The 7500-nt window shown below is 36.0% G+C and overlaps 1 protein-coding gene across 1 annotated transcript in view; it reads right to left on the bottom strand.

The window, feature by feature from the left end:
- LOC135195287 (uncharacterized) overlaps window positions 1–7500 on the bottom strand; it is a 92833-nt gene that overhangs the window by 73541 nt on the left and 11792 nt on the right. The gene's annotated exons all lie outside the window — the stretch shown is intronic.

The raw sequence follows: 7500 nt of genomic DNA, 5'->3' as shown, positions 1-7500 counted from the left end.
AAAATAAGCTAAAGAATGTCGTACAATTTCCGTGGGCCCAATTTATTGAACATTTCGTTGCTGACGTAAGCGTTATTCCCATCAACCCGACTTTTTCCAATAACCTTGCATATGCCCATTATTATGAAAAAAAAAAAAAAATCTTGCTCATATCAATACTTTTAAGTTTACCCCAAGCATTTAGTTTTGGTTTGTATGGTGTTTTTACGTTGCATGGAACCAGTGGTTATTCAGCAACGGGACCAAAGGCTTTACGTGACTTCAGAACCACGTCGAGAGTGAACTTCTATCACCAGATATACACATCTCTCACTCATCATTGGAATACCCGAGAATCCAACTCGCGGCCACCGAGGTGGCAGGCCAACACCATATCGACAACGCTACCACATACATAATCTGCATTTTTACTGCGATTATATCACATACGTAATCTGCATTTTTATAACGCGGAGGTCACAAAATACGTTTGCTATTTGAACGCATACCGTCCCCCACCAATCATCTAATGGTTGTGGCATGAGAATTGCTACGATAGATACACATTAAGTGAAATTATGGTTATTCGACGTTGTTATTAGGTACATAAACAACTCCGAAACTAAATCATAAAAAAATTCCCAGGGTAAGCTTCAAAAACATATTTAAAAGTATACTTCTAAAGCGTCAAACTCATTCTCGAAGCTACCCAATTTATGTAAATTCGGCAACAACATAAAATCTGTATGTTTACAATAACATCAATGTAATATTCACTTCACTCAGATCTCACAATTTGGCTTGAAGTTTGACTGACCAGCATCCTGGTCAGACCAAATCGCCTCTGGAATGGGTAACATTACCTTGAACACAGCAGTTCATATCTGGAAATTAATTGTCCGCCTGCGGTTGCAACTTCTTAAATTTATCATGCGCCAACTTCCAACTTGTATCTCTTAAACTCCACCAGGCAACTTCCGGACCGCTTTTATTTGCTTTATCTTTGAGAACTGTAGCTGCCGCCAGACTCTCTCTCTCTCTCTCTCTCTCTCTGTGTACCCTTTCGCTAGGAATGTTCAACTCATTACTGCAAATCTACAGTTATTCAGTTTTCAACAATTACAGGCATATCCTCAGTTGCTAACTCCTTTGATTAAATACTGACGGCCTCTCATATCTATTTCTCCCCTTAGGATTCTTGTCATCATAAGTGACGGATCCTGTGTCCTAAGTGTGGTAGAAAAGGTATATATCATCATTCCTGCTGAAAATCGTACCTTTCACTCCCAGAGCTCGACTTGTTTCTTGCCTGTAGCTTTTAATTTCATCTCAATATCAAAACCCGTTTAATTTCGTCTTTCTTTTCGGTGTTTTTCCTTGCATCTGTGATGTCTATTCCGAGAGAGATTAGCGGGTAAGTTCGGAGCCTTTTAACTACAATATGTTTCCATGCTCATTATAAACGAGATGTTAAAAATCTGTAAGGTGTACATTTCCAACATTCATATCTCCATCCATGTATTTCGGAGATGCAATCAATGCAACTTGAGAGTTTAAAAAAAATTTCCCATTAAAAAAAATCACCCCACATGACAATGGATGACAATTTTTCTGTTATTTTCATTCTTAGGGTTGTTTATACCTCTTAGGATAACATTACTTATGCAAACTTCCTTGGAGATACTTAAGAGTTGCTATCCATTATTCATAAGTCTTCGCTTAAAAATACACAAAACCACCCTTTTCTCTATGACGATATTAACATTTTTTTTAAATTATAAACTTAATTAAGTAGAAAATGTATAATATATATATATATATATATAATATATATATATATATATATATATATATATATATATGTGTGTGTGTGTGTGTGTGTGTGTGTGTGTGTGTGTGTGTGAATATTATGTGTATGTGCGTGGTGACATATTCTCAATAACAAACATTTATGTACAACCTTTATCATTTCACTAACACCATCCATTCTCAATGCATTGCACATCTATCTCTTGCAAACCTCTAGATTGTGCATTCTGCTTCATCTTCACTGTGAACTAACTTTCGTACAACTCTTTAACTTCATTTCTACTCCTAATTAAATTTTACAATTCATGCGACCACTGGGCATTTTGCCGTTGCCTCCCACTTTTTTTTAACTTTGCCGTAACCGTTACACAATGGCATGCAGTCCAACCACTACACTGATTTTCGTCGTACCTCTCTGTTTTTAAACGTCGGTTAAGCATCCTTTTGTTTCTTCCATCCATTACTAATGCTGCATCGGAGTGGGCCTTCTCTCCTATTATTACCTTCCTATTTCTTTATATTCTTTGTAGTAATGCCAGTTATTCTCCTCGCTGTCGGGGGTGTGGTAATAGCAGTCACGGATTTACAATTTCTATGCATCAAAATTGGTGATTTGTTTTTCCTTCGAAAACTTTTCAAATCTAGGAAATTTAATCAGGATACAATAACTGTTTATGACATTGGCCCTGGTATTGTGGAGCTGGTATCGGAGTGAGTGAAAAGTATAAGAAAACTATGGTTCGTAAGTCGGGGTGACATTTGCCCAGTAAGGAAGTCTGGGCTACTCTCTTGCCATCTTAGTATGTTCATGCTGTTATATTCTGTTTTCGCTTAATCTGGGATTAAGCTTACAAACTACTTTGTTATTGTGGTTGTTCTTGTTGGGGAGTAGGAAAGGTCTCCTGAAGAGCCTAAAAAGTTAAAGATACAGGAAATTTCGAATAGGACATTTACGGTATATTTATTAGAATGAAAATGTAAAAAAAATAAATAATTTGCATGTTAAACGCTATCTTTATTTCTAATAAAATAGAACATAGTTATTTTAATTTTCGTTGGTGAAACAAGGCTCTATTTGACCGTAGATTTTAGCACGTTTAAATATACATTGAAGATGCGTCCCGAGTAAGTTGGAGGTCGGATCACGCCTTGTTCCAATGGAGTTCCAGCTTGACCAATATAAACAGTCTTAAGACTTACATGGGGTAGTTATAAACATCCTTTAGTTAATTTTCTCTGCTGTTATTATAAAAAGTCAATTTTGCCGCATTTAATGCACAAATATAAAACCTGGATATTATAATTTCTTGTATGCATTCCTAATTATATCTATTTCATCATCAAAACACTAAGGGCTACACATACGTAATGGTCTTACATATAAATATAGATATATATATAATATATATATAGATATATATAATATATAATACTATATATATATTATATATATATATACATATATATATATATATATATATATATAGTATAAATTACATTTAAATAGATAATATATAAATATACATATATGTATATATATGTGCATTATATGTATTCTGTGTGTGTGTGTGTGTGTGTTACTATTGTAACAACTAACAGATATTCCAAAGCATGCGTTGCGTGTGTAGCATTAGGGATGCGTTGTGGCAGTATTTATTAAAGACTGGCATAAATTTTACAAGATAAATATTTCATTTCATCAACTTCACAGCAGATAGGATTACCAACCCAATTAACGCTACACCGAACGCTAATGCATTACTAGGTGATGGAAACAGAATTATTTTTTATAACGATGCTCCAGAAATATAATCTAAATCGTAGATTACCTTGTAACCGGAAAGCATTTTCTCTCTTCATTTTGGAAATGATTTTGAATTGCAACTCACGCGTGTCTTCATCTCTTTCCTATTGTTACAAATAAATACAGACACTGTGAAGGATGAATTTATGTAAAGGGAGGGGCGAAAATTGGATTGGTTGAAGGGGTGAGAGGTTAAAGGGGCGGGGGGTGGTGGGCATGAGCTGAAAGATAGAGCTGGCTTAAGGGGTTAAAGGATGCACGAGCTGAAAGGAAGAGCTGGTTAAAGGGTGTATGTACTGAAAGGATGGGCTGGTTAAAGGGGTTTAAGGGTGGCACGAGCTGAAAGGAACGACTGGTTAAAAGGGTTAAATGGTGGCATGACCTGAAAGGAAGGATTGGCTAAGAAAGGGACTTGTAGGTGAAAGGGGGTTAAATGGGTGGAGAGTTAATTGGAGTAACAAATGAACAAGATGAAATGGGAAAGGGCTAAAGAGGACTTTGGAATAGTGGGAAAGGGGAGATGATTAAGGGATTTTACAGGTTGAAGAGGGAAAGTGCTTAAAGGGAGCAGGTAGTGAATAGGGGAGGGACTCAAGAAGTGGTGGGTGAAAAAGAACATGCAATGAAAAGGGAGGATTAAAAGGGACTGGAGGAGGAAAGAGAGAAGGGGACAGGGGTTGGAAAAGCTAAAGGGTAAACAAACATGATAATAATATACGAAGCATTTATGGAATCTTATTCAATGAGTTCCATTTTAAAATAATATGGAATGCTGCTCCGGTATTGATGTTAGCGAGTAAACACGGCTTTAACAATACACTGCATGGCACCATAACTCTATTCCAAAGAAAATAACCAAACAATAGGCTTCAGCAAGCAAAGATTTATGACCCAGTAATGTTCTTTTTTTATTCTTATTCCCTCTCTTTTCTTTAAGTAAGGCTAGTCTCCCATTTTGCCCATTCCATTGATGGCTGAACACAGTCGATGACCTGATTCACTGGGACGCAAATTAGCAAAACTAAATCAAGTAATCAATGAGCCACAAACACGGGATAAGAAAGCAGATTGTGTTTTACTTATTATGTTAATCAAACCTGCTCGGTTCTCTAATACTTACTATAAACCTAACTTGTGTCCTCTGATTCAGCTATTTGTATAATTCTATCACTGTTCATTCGCATACGAGACATTTTGCGACGAATTTCCAATTACAGATCCAAAACAGCAGTTAGTCAGACCCAACGAGATCATTTACAACAGTTCACGAAGATCTAAACTCTAACTCTTGCTTCAGGCGGCAGTTACAACTTATAATATTGTTTACTGCAGATATATATATATATATATATATATATATATATATATATAATATATATATATATATATATATATATGTGTGTGTGTGTGTGTGTGTGTGTGTGTGTGTGTTATTACAGTTTATAATATTGCTCACTGCAGAATAACAATTAATCTATAAAAGATATATATATATTCATATATATATATATATATATACATATATTATATATATATATATATATATATATATATATATATATATATATCTATTATATATATAGTAAGCATAAGCAGAACTTGACTGAATAAGTCACTCAAAACAACGAGCAAGAAAGGGAGAGGACCAGTAAAATGAAAATCACCAACAACTAAAAATGACCAAAAAGAAAAAAATTGAGCAATGGATAATTAGAAAACAGAATGAAAAAACATAATTAATAAGCAGCACTAATAACGACCAAGTAGCAAAAGGACAAAAAGGAACAAGGACCTCAGATATCAAATGCAGTAATAAAACATCAGAGCCAAGGCAGGAAAAAGATATACCAACAAGGGCACAAAACAAACAAAGCAGTAAAACATACAGGTACAAAAACAAAAACAAAAAACACTGCCATAAAAAAAATCAGTCACTAAAAAAACATAACAGCCCTTACAAAAAAAGCACACAAAAACAGCAAAGGAAGCAAGTGTCAATAAAACTAAAGAACAAAGAATACACAAAAAAAGTCAAGCAGTAAAGAGAACATACGAACAAGTACATAAAAACCTACAATCAGCCACACAAAAAAAAAAGAAAAAAAAAAAAAGACACGAGGAACATGAAGTACTTCGGTGAAACGGAATCTCCGAGGGGTCCCTTCCCCCTCCCCCCGCCCCCTCACCGTCCAAACCAACACCGCACAACTTCTCAACGTTTAAGGAGCTTTGGTTTATTGACTCTATCGACCGAGAATCTCTCAGGGTTGTTCAGATTAATTCTTCTTGCTTTCTTTCTTTCTCCTTTTTTTTTCGTCAATTGCTGCGACATATTCCAAGAGCGACGTCAGCGTAACGATGCTCTTTTTAAGGTTACTTCGAGTTTCCGAGTTTAGTTTCCCAGGCAGGCAATGTCAGTCTTTGGAATTCTTAATTCCTAGTTCTGCCGGGTTTCTTTCCCTACTGGAAGAGGTCGCGCCTTTTAGTCTACCCGTCTCGTAGATTAGCCTACACGCGTTTGCGCATCTCTCTCTCTCTCTCTCTCTCTCTCTCTCTCTCTCTCTCTCAAAAACAAAAAACAAAAAACAAAAAATGACTATCTGAACGTTAACATTTTCCACATTCCAAATTAATGTCTTCGCAACGCAGAGGAAATTTTGAGAAGCTATGGAAAGTCATCAGCTCAGTCATGATACCGACTTGAAATTTTGACTTATGCAAGTGATTTAAAATCTTAACCTTTATTCATGACCTTACGAGGTTCGGTCTGATCTTTGCCATAAGTAATGAAAGCAAGCTGCCCAGCCTCCTCCTTTTTTTCTTTCTTTTTTTTTTTTACAGAAAAGCAAATGAACTCCGATTCTAAGCCTTTAGTTTCTGAATATACGCAATAAAACTTCGATCCGAATCATATCACTGACAGGACGAATTTACACTTGTCTAATCATTCTTAACCAAAATTTACAGTCTTGGACAGGACTTATGTTATTCCCAGCCAACGTCAGGGTTTTGTCATCTAGATGGCAGAATCCCAAGCAGTCTCATGTCGGATATCAGTTACTTACAAAGGAAAGCAGTCACTTACCAAAGAACTGTAAGTTTCCCTTGTCAGGGTAAAACTTCCAATGATAAACTTATTCCGGAATCTCTTCAATTATGCAGAAAAATAATTACTTTGCAAATACAGACATGAAAAAGAATAACAACAAATAACTGTCACCGAGTATGAGTTAAGACTGAAATATACTTCGGTGTACACGAATGATTAATCGTAAGCAATTACGAGTGCAGAGGGCGAGAAATTTCAAAATATACATCTGTGTACCGAGCAACTAGGCAAAACTTCATCAATCAAGTAGAAAATGACTGTAACGCCAAGAGCTGTACAAACCTTTATAGCACTATAAATGATCGCAAGTTTTCCTTGCAACATCATTTATAGTGGTATATATTCCAGTGATACGTCTCTACAATAAAGTTACACAGGAATTAGGATACGGTTAAACTCCTATCTGCGCAGAGCTGAAAAACTGAACGGCTCAACTTACTTTTAGGATATGCGAAACGCCAAAGCAACCCCCGCCCCCCCGGCCCTTTTGAAAGAGTATGGCCATGACAGGGGGAGAATTCTCGGAAATTTATTAAGGGAAATATTCATGCAAGAAACTTCATGCCGGGAGGAAAAGGGAGGGAGGGAAGGACCCCTATTTTTTTTACCGTTGATCAAAATTGCTACGTGAACGAAACGGTTTTTAAGTAACGGCTAAAATCCTCTTAGGGGCTCTGTTGTACAATCTATCGAGAGGAATTAATGAGTTTGGAATAAACAAAGCAAGTAATCCAGTTAAACAAAAGGTTAACAAAGAAAAGCACAAATCCTGAAATACATATAACGAAATTGTTTATTT

This window comes from Macrobrachium nipponense, chromosome 16 (genome assembly GCF_015104395.2).
Source record: "Macrobrachium nipponense isolate FS-2020 chromosome 16, ASM1510439v2, whole genome shotgun sequence".
NCBI lineage: Eukaryota > Metazoa > Arthropoda > Malacostraca > Decapoda > Palaemonidae > Macrobrachium > Macrobrachium nipponense.
This window is presented reverse-complemented; position numbering and strand designations above follow the sequence as displayed.